The sequence below is a fragment of the Heterocephalus glaber genome, unplaced genomic scaffold, assembly GCF_053883595.1.
Source record: "Heterocephalus glaber isolate CG9 unplaced genomic scaffold, H.glaber_assembly_v1.0 deba00000676, whole genome shotgun sequence".
Classification (NCBI taxonomy): domain Eukaryota; kingdom Metazoa; phylum Chordata; class Mammalia; order Rodentia; family Bathyergidae; genus Heterocephalus; species Heterocephalus glaber.
In genome coordinates, this window is record NW_028258156.1 from 24,475,225 (window position 1) to 24,490,483 (window position 15,259).

The 15,259-nt window shown below is 35.6% G+C and overlaps 1 protein-coding gene across 5 annotated transcripts in view; it reads right to left on the bottom strand.

Moving 5' to 3' along the window:
- Lhfpl3 (LHFPL tetraspan subfamily member 3) overlaps positions 1–15,259 on the bottom strand; it is a 593,649-nt gene that overhangs the window by 499,746 nt on the left and 78,644 nt on the right. The window lies entirely within an intron of this gene.

Below are 15,259 nucleotides of genomic sequence, written 5' to 3' on the forward strand. Positions count from 1 at the left end.
TCGGGACCTTGCGCTTGCGAGGCATGGTGTTAAGAAATATTTGAGCTTCCTAGTTTGACTCAGTAGAAAGTGTATTGTCTTTTGGGGTCACATTTCTACATGTATCATTTATGAAATCTGGTTAAAAACATGATAGGTAATAAAAAGCTGGAAATATTAAACTAAAGAACCTCAATGTGGTATATGTAGAACTTCTGACTCTTTTTCTTCTAGTAAAGTGGCAACCAAATGGCTCATTATTGTGGCTTACCTTAACATTACCTCTAGCTAGCTGAAAGAACTGACCTACCAGAAGAGGTTAATTATAGATCTCTGTTTCATGTTGGACAAAATCTACCAAATACAATTTTAGCTGTAGTATAATTTATGCCACACTTTTCTAACAATAGTTAGCAGGTACTGACACTTCTTATGTCCACGATCACAGAAGAGAATGTATATCTTTGAACTACAATAACTCAACTCTAGGTGACAGCTAAAAGATACAAATTTTAAAATTCATGGTACATCCAGTTCCAATTTTTTCATAGAATCTTGAGTCAGTTCTCTCAACCTGACCCTTTGGAGTCACTCCAGGGAAACATAATTACCTTGAGAACAAATGAACACAGGTAATTTACCCTCATAATATCCAGTTCCAGGATAAATGTGAAAAAAAGTCATTAGATGAATAATAAATTATAAATCAATATCCAATTATCCAGCAAAATTAAAATTACAGGGAACACCAATATTCACCATACTTTTAAACAATGTGTGACTAAATACTCTCACACCACAAAGCTGTACCAGGGCCTTGCCCTCTTGAATGTTAAAGATGTCAAGAGAAGAAAGAGGATATTAGGAGTATCAGTCTCTAGGCCAGCTTTAGAAGTCCTCCATTCCCTGAAAATCCCACAGGAAGTTACATCTTCTTCCACTATCCTACCACCTTTCAACAGCACACAGAAGCTTCTGAAAACCAGTGTTTCTAATCCAACTATGGGCATAAAAATGCTGTCATCAGAAAGGAAATTCACCATTTTTAAACACCTACTAGGAATCAGACTCTATGGCAGGCTGTGGGGATATCAAAACAAAAAAGGCCTAATTTCTGCCCTCAGTAAGCTATGATCAAAAAGAAAGAAAAACAGGCAAACAAGTCATAGTAAAACAATGTGTATAAGTTGGGCTATTATAGGGACATGTAAGTTCAATGGGAAAACCAGAGGCAGGTGGGTGCCAGGGAACATTTCTTAAAGAAAGTGACAGTAGAAGTTTGTGAATGAAGATAGCAAAGGAAAAGTGAGGAATGGGCTGTGGCAGCTGCTCAGAATCACTAGACTATAATAGTGAAAAAGGCAGGAAGACTTGAGCGTGAATTCTTTTTTAATAGCTAGGACATAGTAGGAAGTTACTTTTTCTCTTCATGTCTCATTTTTCTGCAAAATGGGATAATAAACACAAGGTGGATGTGAGAATTAAATGAGGCAGTAAATGCTGAGACACTTTGTAAACTGTAAAGCATTAAAATTGTACTTACTGCTTTTATTGGGACAGTTTTCCATCTGTCCCCTACTTTGTCCTAGTTTCAACATGAAGTGACAAAAAAAGAGAGAGAAACTGCACAAATAACACACAAAAAATGATCCAGATAGAACAACAGTAATGACTAACTCTGACTGGTTACCTTAGCATGCGTGATATCTATGCTTTTTCATTCAGTAAATATTTAAGCACAGGAACTGATACATGAAGCCTTTCTTTTCCTCCTCTGTTTCACATGGAAGATAATACAGGGTTGCTTCCCATGGGAAAGGACCTAACACTGAACAAGTAGAAAGAGTCCTGTAAACTCTACTCGGCAATTCACCCCAGACCCCAGCGCTGGTAAAAATCCAGAAGGATTTTGTATAGTCTAGCTCCTTTTAACATTTTTATTTATTTATTTTTAATTAGTACATATTTGTACTACATAATGTTTACATTCCTTGTGGGGAGTGGTATGTTTACAAAACACATCTTTTTTTTCTCTCTCTCTTGGTTTTTAATTTTTCCCCCTTCCCCTGCCCTCCCTTCAACCCGTCCATCTCTCCCTATTTATAGAGACTTTGTTTCCTTTTCTTCATTTTCTCAAATTAATTCCATTCCCTTCTTTCCTTTCCCCCACCCTTTCCCCTTTGCCCCTTTTCTTCCTATTTCACATTATCTATTATACCTTTTAGTTCTTATTTATGCTTACAGTTTCTCACACTAGAGAAACTATTTGGTATTTACAAATGTGTGTCCTATTTATTTCACTTAAGAGTATGGCCTCAATATGCATCCATTTAGCAATAAATGTCTCCAATTTCTCGTTTTTTATGGCTGAATAGTACTCCATTTGATTAAAAAAAAACCCCACATTTTCTTGATCCAGTCTCCAGTTGATGGGCATTTGGGCTGTTCCCAAGTTTTAGCTATCACAAACTGTGCTGCTATGAACATGGGAGCACATATATCACTGTGCTATGATTCTTTTGAATCTTTGGGAAAGATACCCAGCAGGAGAATAACTGGGTCAAATGGGACTTCCAGTCCTAGTTCTTTGAGGTATCTCCATACTGATTTCCACAGTGGTTGCACCAGTCTACACTCCCACCAGCAGTGGAGCAGGGTTCCTCTTTCCACGCAGCCCCAACAGCATTTGTTATTCATTGATTTCATGATAGCAGCCATTCTTTCTGGCATAAAGTGGAATCTCAGTGTGTTTTCATTTGCATCTCTCGAATGACCAGTGATGTTGAACATTTTTTCATGTATTTATTTGCTATTTCTACTTCGTTGTGTGAGAAATGTCTGTTCATTTCAGATGCCCATTTTCGGATTGGGTCTTTAAATTTGGGAGGTCTGATTTTTTAAAGTTCTTTATAGATTCAAGATACTACACCTTTGAGGGACCGCAGGTGAAAACTTTTTCCCACATTGTAGGTTGTCTCTTCACACTGCTGTTGACTTCTCTGGCTGTGCAGAAGCATTTTAGTAAAGAGATCTCACTTGTTAATTGTGCTAGTTCAAGGGCAACTGAGGCTTTGTTCATAAAATCTTTTCCTACACCAATGTCTTCAAGAGTTCTACCTAATCTCTGTTCCAACTGGTTCAGAGTTTCTATTTTAATATTTAGATCTTTAATCCATTTTAATTTTAGTTTAGTGCATGGTGAGAGATATAGGTCTACTTTTAGCCTTTGGAAAGTTGAAACCCAAATTCTCCAGCACCATTTATTAAAGAGGCTATCTTTCCTCCAATGAGGGTGGTTGGCTCCTTTGTCAAAGATAAGGTGGCTGAGTGTGTCTGGAATTGTTTCTGCATCTTCTAATCTGTTCCACTGGTCCTCAGGTCTGTTTCTTTGTCAGTACCATGCTGTTTTTATCACAGTAGCTTTGTAGTAGAGTTGCAGGTTGGGGATTGTGATACCCCCTGCCATGTCTCTGTTACCTAGAATTGCTTTTGCTATTCTGGGTCTCTTCTTGTTCCAAATGAATATTTGGATTTTTCTTTCAAGGTCCATGAAGTATGCTGCTGGGATCTCAATTGGAATTGCATTAAATCTATATAGCAGTTTTGGAAGTATGGCCATTTTCACTATATTAATCCTTCCTACCCAGGAGCAGGGAATGTCTTTCCATTTTCGGATATCATCTTCAATCTCTCTTTTCAGAGTGCTATAGTTTTCAGAGAAGAGGTCTTTGATTTCTTTTGTTAGGTTGATTCCTAGGTATTTCAGTTTTTTGGATGCAATTATGAAAGGAATTATTTATCCTATTTCTCTCTCAGTGAATCTGTTGTTTGTGTAGAGGAAAGCTATTGATTTTTGTGTGTTGACCTTGTATCCAGCTACTTGACTGAATTTGGTTATTAAGTCTAGAAGACTTTTGGTGGAGTTCTTGGGATCTTACATATAGAGTATCACGTCATCTGCAAATAATGACAATTTGATTTCTTCATTTCCTATCTTCATTCCCTTTATTTCTTTCTCTTGTTTAATTGTCCTGGCTAATGTTTCTAGGAATACATTGGACAGGAGTGGTGATGATGGACATCCTTGTCTTGTTCCTGATTTTAGTGTGAAGGATTTCAGTTTTGACCATTTAGTATGATATTGGCTGTTGGCTTTTCAATGATGGCTTTTATCAGATTGAGGTAGAGATCATCTATTCCAATTTTCTGTAGGGTTTTTATCATAAATGTGTGTTGGATTTTTTCAAATGCTTTTTCTGCATCTATTGAGATGATCATATGGTTTTTGTCCTTGGCTCTATTGATATAGAGTATTACATTGATTAATTTGGGTATGTTGAACCATCCCTGCATCCCTAGGATGAGTCCCACTTGGTCAGGGTGTATGATCTTCTTGATGATCTTCTGTATTCTATTTGCCAGTATCTTACTAAGGATTTTTGCATCTATGTTCGTTAGTGACACTGGCCTATAGTTCTCTTTTTCAGTTGGGTCTTTCTCTGCTTTGGGGATCAAGGTGATGCTTGCTTCCAGGAATGAATTTGGCAGTATTGCTTCCCTTTCAATTTCACTGAAGAGTTTAAACAGTAGCGGCAATAGTTCCTCTCTGAATGTTTTGTAGAATTCAGCAGTGAAGCCATCAGGACCTGGCCTTTCTTAGTTGGTAGGTTTTAAATTACATTTTAAATTTCATTGATTGATATTGGGTCATTTAGAATTTTTAGGTCTTTGTTCAACTTTGGTAATTCATATGTATCTAGGAATCTGTCCATTTCATCTGTGTTGTCCATCTTATTGGCGTATAGGTTCTGGAAGTAGGTATTGATGATCCTCTGGATTTCTGCTGGGTCTGTTGTAGTTTCACCCTTTTCATTCCTAATTGCATGGATTTGGGCCTTTTCTTTCCTTTTTCTGATAAGGTTGGCTAAGGGTTTGTCAATTTGGTTTATTCTTTCAAAGAATTAACTCTTGGCTTCATTGATTTTTTGTGTTGTTCTCTTAGTCTCCATTGCATTAATTTCTGCCCTGATCTTTATAATTTCCTCCTTTCTATGGGCTTTGGGTTTTTCCTGCTCTTCTTTTTCTAGAAGCTTGAGGTTCAGCATCAGGTTGTTTAACTGGGCTCGCTCTGTTTTCCTAATATGAGTATTCACTGCTATGAATTTCCCTCATAAGACAGCTTTCATTGTGTCCCATAGATTCTGATATGTTGTTTTGTTATTGTCATTTATTTGTAGAAACTGTCTGATTTCTTCTTTAATTTCCTCTGTGACCCATTGGTTATTCAGAAGTGTGTTTTTCAATTTCCATATGTTTATGAAATTTTTGTGGTTTCTTTTGCTATTGATCTCCAATTTCATTGGACTATGGTCTGATAATATACAGGGGATAACTTCAATTCCTTTGCACTGACCTAAATATGTTCTATGAGCGAGTATGTGGTGTATTTTGGAGAATGACCCATGTGCAGCTGAAAAGAATGTGTATTCTGATTTTATGGCGTGCAACATTCTGTCAACATCTGTTAAGTTCATATGTTCAAGAGTTTGATTGAGTTCTAGTATTTCATTGCTTGTTTTTGTCCAGTTGATCTATCTATTTATGACAATGAGGTATTGAGGTCCCCCACTACTATTGTATTAGTGCTTATATGATTTTTCATGTCTGTTAGTATTTGTTTTATATAGTTGGGCACACTAGAGTTTGGTGCATAGATGTTTATGATTGTCATCTCTTCCTCTTGGATTTTTCCCTTTACAAGGATGTAGTGTCCTTCTTTGTCTCTCTTAATCAGTGTTGGTTTGAAATCCACTCTACTCCTGGTTTTTTTTGTTTCCTGTCACATGGAGTATTGTTTTCCACCCTTTAACTTTCAGTCTACGAGTTTCTTTTTGAATTAAGTGTGTTTCTCGTATGCAGCATACTGTTGGATTTTGCTTCTTGACCCATTCTGCCAGTCTATTTCTTTTGATTGGTGAGTTGAAATGATTAACATTGATGGTTACAACTGATACATATTTTCTTAATCATTGTCATGACTTTTTCTTTTTGTTGGATTCTCCTCCTTTGGTTTTAATTTCTTGTTGCACCTGGTGGATTCATTCTGCTGGGCTTCCTGGGGCTTTGATCCTTGTTGCCTTTTCCTAGGATATTGTCTAAAATTTTTTGGAGTGCTGGTTTGGTATTCATGAAGTTCCTAAGGTGCTCTTTGTCAGGAAAGTATTTTATTCCTCCATCGAATTTGAAAGTTTTGCAGGGTACATCAATCTGAGTTGGACGTTGTTTTCCTTTAGGGCTTGAAATATATCACTCCAACCTCTTCTTGCCTTGAGGGTTTGTGTTGAGAAGTCTACTGTGATTCTGATAGTCTTTCCTTTGTTTGTGATTTGTTTCTTTTCTCTAACTGCTTGCAGAACTTTGTTCTTCTGTTGGGTTTCTGAAATCTTAATAATTATATGCCTATGTGTACATTTTCTTTGATCAAGGCTAGTTGGAGTCCTATATGCCTCACTTATCTGCATGTCAAGTTCTTTTCCCCTCCTTGGGAAGTTTTCTACCATCACATCTGTGAACAGGTTTTTTATTATCATCTGCACTCTCTCCTGTGTCTTCATTGAGTCCAATCAGTCTTATGTTATTCTTCTTTGCATCATCTAGCAGCTGTTGGATTAATTTCTCGTGGTCCCTTACTATTTTAAAGCAATTTTTCTTTTCGTGGTCACTAATTGCAATCTTATCTTCTATATCTGAAATTCTATCCTCACATTGGCTCATTCTGCTGTGTAGACTTTCAGTGGAGTTTTTGATCTGCTGGAAATCTGTTTGTATCTCTTTTATGGATTCCATTTGTTTCCTATGTTGGGATTCCATTATGTTCCTCAGCTCCTCTAGTTTTTTAATCTGTGTCCTCTCTAGATTTATTACTCGTGTCGTGCACTATTGGCACAATCTGTGCTGTTATCTGAGAAATTATTTCTGATTTCATGTTTTCCAGATCCTCTTTTGTTGCTAGTTCAGGGATTCCAAGTTGTTAAGTATCAGAGTGTTCCATCTCATTTCCCTTTGGGGTTGCTGTAGGTGATCTGGAAGTCTGGTTTTGAGACTTGTTTATGTGTCTTCTCATTTTGATGGGGGGGGGTTGATGTTGGCACCCACACAGCTCACCTCCTCTGTGCTGGGAGCAGTGGTAGGTTGGCCTGGAATCCTCCTACTCTGCACTGGGAGCTGTGTGACATTGACCTGGAAGCCTCCTCTGTGCTGGGAGCTGTGGCACATTGACCTGGAAGCCTCCTCTGCAGTGGGAGCTGTGGCACATTGACCTGGAAACCTCCTCTGTCCTGTGAGCTGTACAAAACACATCTTAATTCTTTGTTCATCCCCTTGGCCTCTTTTCCCTTTCCCTCCCTTCATTGTTTGATCCCCTGTGATTTTCATGTTAAAAGAAAATTGAAGAGAAGCTGCAGAGACAAAATAAAACAAAAAACAAAACAAAAACAAGATAAAAGCAACAGTAGACAAGTTGGTTTCTAATTCTAGAAGAACTAAACACATAATAAGGGCTCTCTGTATCTTAAGTACTTGGATATTGAAGAAATTGTTATTTTTTTCTATCTCAACAAACCTCAAAGGAGCCTTTATTTCTGTTGTATGCACAAGATGGAATGTCCTTTCTTTGTCCATTATCAGATTCCCACTCTTCTTTTTTTTAAATTTTATTTTATTGGTACATTTTAGGTATACAATATAATGACACTGGAAATCACTGGAAATCTGCACCTTTACATAAACTCTCTTGGTTCTTGTTTTTTCCCCTTTCCCCTCCCCTCCCTTCAACCCCTCCATCCCTCCCTATTTATAAAGTCTTTGTTTCCATTTTTTCTTTTTCTCATATTAATTCCATTCCCTTCTTTCCTTTCCCCTACCCCTCCCACTTCCCTTCTTCTTTCAAGGCCTGAATCTATAAGTCTATTGTCATCTCATTTTTTTTGGTACTGGGGATCGATCTCCAGACCTTGCACTTGTGAGGCAGGAGGCGGAACCACTGAGCTAAGTCCCTGGGCCCCTAAATTGATTTTTAATGTACATGTGGTATCACAGCCCTGTCATGCCATTCAAGGATCCCAGAATTACAGCATTTTCACACTAAGCCCATGAGCCACACCATGTACTTTTAGTCAGTCGGTCTTTTATCAACTTTTCTGGTATGTTATCATAACAACTGCTCTGTAGATCTTCACTTCTGGACAGTTATTTCTTTCATGTCAATTGCACTTCATGTCATTTTGTGCCACCTCCATTTGACTTTTTTTCTGCCCCTATGTAGCAATAGATCTTTGGGTGCAATTTTGTACAATGTGATTCTAATATAAGATGGGCAACTGGTCAAAATTGGGCCACTGTTTTCCAGAATAGATCCAAAAGGGAGATGTTTAATCTGGTGTGGCTTAAAGCTATGAAACTCAGAAGAAATGGAATGACCATGTTTTCTGCCATCTGAGCCTAAAGGCAGGGAAATGCTCTACAGAGAGAATGACAAAAAGCAGTCTTAGCAGGCTTCCAGTATATCTACCTGCCTTCTTTGTACTGGGGTTAGTGAGACTACCCTGGATATCCCCTCTTGGGCTTAGGTTTACTTGCGTGTGTCTAACCTTTATAACCAAAAGCAACTCTACTAATAAACATATATTCATACAAAGGAAAATTTTAAGGATGTTATAGAATCTATAGCTAGTTTGAAATCATAAACATTTGAAAATAAAGAATATATGTTATTATAACTAAAATCCATTACATGAAATCACCTGGTAGCCTAGGAAAATCCAGGTTGAGAAAGTTTATTCACATAAAATACTGAAATTTTGAGTGGAAATTGAGATCAAAAACAATGCAGTAGAGGCCCAGTATCTGAGTGGCAAGCAATTTATTTCTCCCACCTGTTGCACAACTACTCCCACCTTTTCTAACTAGTGCTTCTCCTGTCCGTAAGCAGGTCCTTCTGATAACTAAGTAGATGAAAATAGTGGAGAATGTCTTTGGGGTTGGAAGGGAGGAGGAAGTCTAAGAGTAGGTGGCAAGGGAACTGGCTGCCAGTTTCAGAAAAATAATTATTTCTTATAATGACACAAGGAACTCTAAGTGGCAGACTGGCTGACCTGCACACGTAAATCATCAGATGCACGGACAGAATGTGGAAAACAATTGAGCAAACAGGAAGATTTGGCTACAGCAATGACAACCAAAGTCTTCTGAGATGATAAACCACAGGTCAACCTGGTTGTGGACACAGCATTTAGGGGAAACTTAAATTTAATTTTAAAATGTCCTTGTTTGTTAATCATGCTGAAATGAAGCTTATTGTTTAGTAAGCTATTCAATACCTGATAAAATAACTATATAAGCTTATTATAAATCAGATCTCTCTTTGTGGCAACAAGGTATATAGATGTTGAGTAATCGATGTGTTAAAATTAGTTCATGGGGAAGAATAAGTCATAGGGCAGTACTGATCCTTACAAAATGATGACTAGTAATTACAACTAATGGATCTCAATTACCTCATAATGTTCTTTAAAATGTTTTAAAAGGAATCATGAAATCAGTATTAATGTTAATGTATTTAGATTTTCATCCATAAAATCTTTACATTAATTTTCTTAGTGAAAATGTAGGCTGGAAAACTAACACTAGACTAAAATGATGTGTAACATGTAACATGCTTGTGGAGGATTTCTTTTTTGTCTGTTTCTCTGTCTGTCTGTCTCTTTTGATATATTTGTTTCTAATTATTTTAAAAAGTTTCAAAGAATCATAAAACATAAAAGGGTATAAAAAAGAAAATTAAAATGTCCTAAATTGTATCACTAGGCTCATTAAAGGACAACATTTCTGAAACTAGCTTTCTAGACTTTTTTCAGGTCTATTGGTTCGAGGATCAGAGCACAGATATTATTATCTTGAACTTTGTGAGAAACATTGAATCTAGGGCTTCATCCCAGACCCACAGAGTCAGACTATGCATTTAATAAGTTTCCTTGAGTGACATGGTGTACACTAAAATTGAAAAAACACTATACTAGTTTGCCTAAAATATTGAACCAGAAACTTTTCGAACAGTTCTATTGATATATAATTCATATCTATAAAATTCTAAAGTGTACAAATCAGTGTTTTAGTGTATTCGTGTAGTTGTACAGTTATTGCTGTTATATTTTACACTGCAATATTCTTCTTAGAACATTGTCATCAACCTTCCCAAAATACCCATACCTACTAGCAGTCACTTTCCACTACTCCAATTCCCCAACTCCTATCAACCATTAATAAATTGTTCAGTCTCTAACATTTGCCTTTTTTTTGAAATTTCATATAAGACAATATGTAGTCTTTTGTGACTGGCTTCTTTCATTCAGCATGTTTTCAACATTTATCCATGTTGTAGTATATGTCAATACTTCAGCGCTTGTTATTGGTGGATACTGTATCATGGATATATGACATTTTGTTTATATATTCATCAATTGATGGAAATTATTTTTTCACTTTTTGGTTATTATGAACATTTCATATATAAGTTTTGTGTAGACATGTATTTTCACTTATATTTGGTACATAACTAGGAGTAGAATTGTTAGGTCATATGGTAACTATGTTTAGTTGTTTGAGGAATGGCCAGGCTCCATTATCTTATGGTACCTTATGTACCACCCAGTGTATGAGGACCCTGATTACTCCATATCCTTGACTTCACTTGTTATTAGCTGTCTTTTGCTTTTGTTTTTGTTTTTTGGATAGTGGGGGCTGAATCCACGGCCTTCACGCTGAGCTACATCCTTAGCCTTATTTTATTTTGAGATAGGTCTTGCTAAATTGCCCAGGTTTGGCTCACACTTGCAATCCTCCTACTTCAGCCTCCTCAAGTGCTGGGATTACAGGCATACATCATCACACCAGCTTTATCTGCCTCTTTTATTATAGCTATCCTAACGAGAATGAAGTCATGCATCATTGTGGTTTAGATTTCCACTTCACTCATGACCTATGATGTTAAATATCTTTGCATGTGTTTAATGACCATTTATATGTTCCTTAGAGAAATGTCTATTCAGATCTTTTGCTTATTTTTAATAAGATTTTGCTTATTGGGTTGCTTATTTTTTCATTGCTAACTTGTAAGTGTCCTTTATATAACCTGGATGTTAGACTCTTAAAAGATACATGATATTTTCTTCAATCCTATAGCTTGTCTTTTAATTTTTTGTTGATGTCCTTTTTAATGCAAAATTTTAATTTTGATGAAATCTGATTTCTTTATTTTGTTATTGTGCTTTTGGTGTCATACTGAAAAAAAAAATCACCCAAGGTCAGAAATATTTACTAGTACATATTCTAATAGTTTTAGTTAACTCTAACACTTAGGTATAGGAGTGATGGTGAGTTAATTTTTTTATATAGTGTAAGGTGGGTTTCCCAACTTTATTTTTTTACATGTTAATATTCAGTCATTTCAGTACCATTTGATGAAAAGACCATTCTTTCCGCCCCTGAATGGTAATAGTATCCTTCTTGAAAATCAATTGACCAAAGATACATAGCTATATTTCTGAACACTCAATCTTATGCCTGATCTATGCCAATCCAAATGCAGTACCACACTGCCTTGAACATTGTGGTTTTGTAGTAAGTTGAAATTGGAAGTGCAAGTTCTCTATTTCTGTTCTTTTTCAAGATATTGGGGGACTATTTTGAGTATTTCACATTTCCATAGAAATTTTAGGATCAAGTTGTCAATTTCTGCACACACAAAAAAAGATAGAGAAGGTTTTCATAGGGGCCACATTGAGCCTGTACATTAACCTGAGGATAACTGCCATCTTAATATTATGTCCTGTAATTTCTTTCAACAGCATCTTGTACTTTTCAATGTGCAGATCTTGGAGTTCCTTTGCTGAATTTATTTAGAAGTATTTCATACTTTTTTTGATGTGACTGTAAATAGATTTGTTTTCTTGATTTATTATGATGCAATTGATTACTAGTGCACAAAAATACAATTTAATATTGTATATGGATTCTGTATGCTGCAATATTACTAAACTAATTTATTAGCTCTGTTGGGTTTTTCTATTGTTGGGTTTTTGGTGAAATTGCTTATAATTTTCTATATACAAAATGATTTTATCTGTTTTCTTTCATTTTTCTTTTTTTTTTTCGTTTTTTTTTGGTACCTGGGATCAAACTTGGGACCTTGCACTTGCAAGGCAGTGCTGGAACCACTGAGCTAAATCCCCAGCCTCCAAAATGATTTTATCTGAAAATAATTTTACTTCTTTCTGGTGAATTTGAAGCTTTCTAATTATTTTTCTTGTTAATTACACAACTAGAATCTCCAGTACAATTTGAACAGCAGTACTCTGCAGGAAAGTTTTTATCATGTTCCTGACACTAAGAGTAAAGTATTCAATTTTTCACTACTAAGGATGATGGTAGTTGTAAATTTTTCATAGACGCCTTTTGTGAAGTTGAAGAAATTTCCCTCTGTTCCTAGTTTGTTGAGTGTGTGTGTGTCTGTTTTATCATGAAAAGGTATTATATGTTCTCAAGTGCTTTTCTTGCCGCTATTGAAATGCTGATGTGATTTTTGTCTTTTATAACATTACTATAGTATATTATATTGATTTCCAAGGTCAAGCAAATTTTATATTCATGGAACAAATCCCATTTGTTTATGGTTTATGATTCATTTTATATGTGACTTGATTTAGTATAACTAGCACATTGAGTCTATATTTACAAAGGATATTGGTCTATCATCTTCTTTTCTTTTAATGTCTTTGATTTTGTGTGAGGGTGATACTGGCCTCACAGAGTAAGTTGAGAAGTGACCACTTCTTTTCTTGTTTTCAGAAGAGTTTGCAAAAGACTAGTGTGACATTTCTTTTAAAGAAAAGAGTATTTTCAATATATCACTCCATTACCCTCCAGTCCTAAAAGTTTCTAATGGAAAGTCAGCTGTGGATCTTATTAAGGATCTCTTATATATGATGAATTGACTTCTCTTTCTGCTTTTAAGGCTCCTTGGTTTTCAACAGTTTCACCATGATGTCTTTAGCTATAGATTTCTAAATGTATACTATTTGGGCTTCTTAGATGTTTCAATTGACATTTTTCTTCAAATGTGGGGAATTTTGGGGCAATATTTCAACTCCTATTTTTGCCCCCCCCCCCCCCACTGCTCTGTCTTTTCATTCTGGCATTCTGACTTAGCTCACTCCTCTTATTCTGCTATTGCCATTATGCACATATTGATATTCTTCATGATAGTTACAGTATCTAAGACTGCCATTTTTTATTTTATTCTCTATACTAGATAAAATCATTTGAGCTTCCTTCAGTTTTGGTGTTTTTTTCCTTCTACCAGCTCAGATACACTACTCAGCCCCTCCATTAAATTTTTATTTTCAGCTTTTGTACTTTTAAATTTCATAAATTTTATTCAACTTTTTATGATCTAGTTCTGTATTGATGTTCTGTTTGTGAAGACATTACTTCTATATTTTCCTTTGACATGGTTTCCTTTAGTTTTAAACATACTTCAATAGTTAATTTAAAGTCTTTACCTAGTAAGTTTAACATCTTGATTTTCTCAAGGATAGTTTCCATTTACTACTTTTTTCCCTATATCTGTGCCATATTTAACTGTTTTTTGTGCTTTTTCTTTTTGTTAAAAAGAAGAAATTTTACATAATATAACATGGAAATTTTGGAAATCTCTCCATTCTCATACAATTTTTCTTTGTTGTTGTAGTTATTGCTCTTGTTTTTTGTTGTTCTTGTTTAGTGACTTTCCTGAAAATTTATATGCTAAATTATGTGCAGCCACAGAAATATTTATTCAATTAACTTAATATTCAATTAACTCAAGTGTCACTATTGATTATGGAGATATTTGTTGTCTTTTCTCTCCTCTAAGTATTTATTTCTCCACTCAGTTAAGAAAATCATCCCTTGGTTCAACATATGTAAATCAATAAATGTAATACACTGTATTAACAGAGTCAAGGACAAAAACCATATGATCATCTCAATAGATGCAGAAAAAGCATTTGACAAAATCCAACACCCATTCATGATAAAAATGCTACAGAAAATTGGAATAGAAGGTCTTTATCTCAACCTGATTAAGGCTATCTATGAAAAACCAACAGCCAACGTCATACTAAATGGTCAAAAACTGAAAACTTTCACAATAAAATCAGGAACAAGACAAAGATGCCCACTACTACTACTCCTGTTCAATATAGTTCTGGAAACATTAGCCACAGCAATTAGAAAAGAGAAAGAAAGAAAAGGAATAAAGATAGGAAAGGAAGAAGTTAAACTGTCATTATTTGCTGACAATATGATACTTTACATAGAAGACCCAAAAAACTCTACCAAAAGACTTCTAGACTTAACTGACAGATTCAGTAGAGTAGCTGGATACAAAGTCAACACTCAAAAAACAATAGCCTTCTTATACACAAATAACAGAGACTCACTGAGAAATTAGGGAAACAATTCCTTTTACAATAGCATCCAAAAAATGAAATATCTAGGAATCAGTCTAACAAAGGAAGCAAAAGACCTCTACACTGAAAACAACAGCAATCTGAAAAAAGAGATCGAAGAGGATATAAGAAAATGGAAAGACATCCCTTGTTCATGGGTAGGAAGAACCAATATAGTGAAAATGGCCATACTTCCAAAACTGCTATACAGATTTAATGCAATCCCAAATGAAATCCCAACAGCATATTTCACAGAACTAGAGAAAAAAATCCAAAAGTTCATTTGGAACCAGAAGAGACCTAGAATAGCAAAAGCAATTCTAGGCAACAGAGACATGGCAGGGGGTATCACAATCCTCAACTTCAAACTATACTACAAAGCTACTGTGATAAAAACAGCATAGTACTGGCAAAGAAACAGACCTGAGGATCAGTGGAACAGATTAGAAGATGCAGAAACAACTCCAGACATACTCAGCCACCTCATCTTTGACAAAGGAGCCAACCACCCTCATTGGAGGAAAGATAGCCTCTTTAATAAACGGTGTTGGAAAAACTGGATTTCAACCTGCCAAAGATTAAAATTAGACCCATATCTATCACCATGCACTAAACTAAGATTGAAGTGGATTAAAGATCTAAATATTAAAACAGAAACACTAAACTTGCTGGAAGATAAGTTAGGTAGAACTCTTGAAGACATAAGCATAAGAAAAGACTTTATGAACAAAACC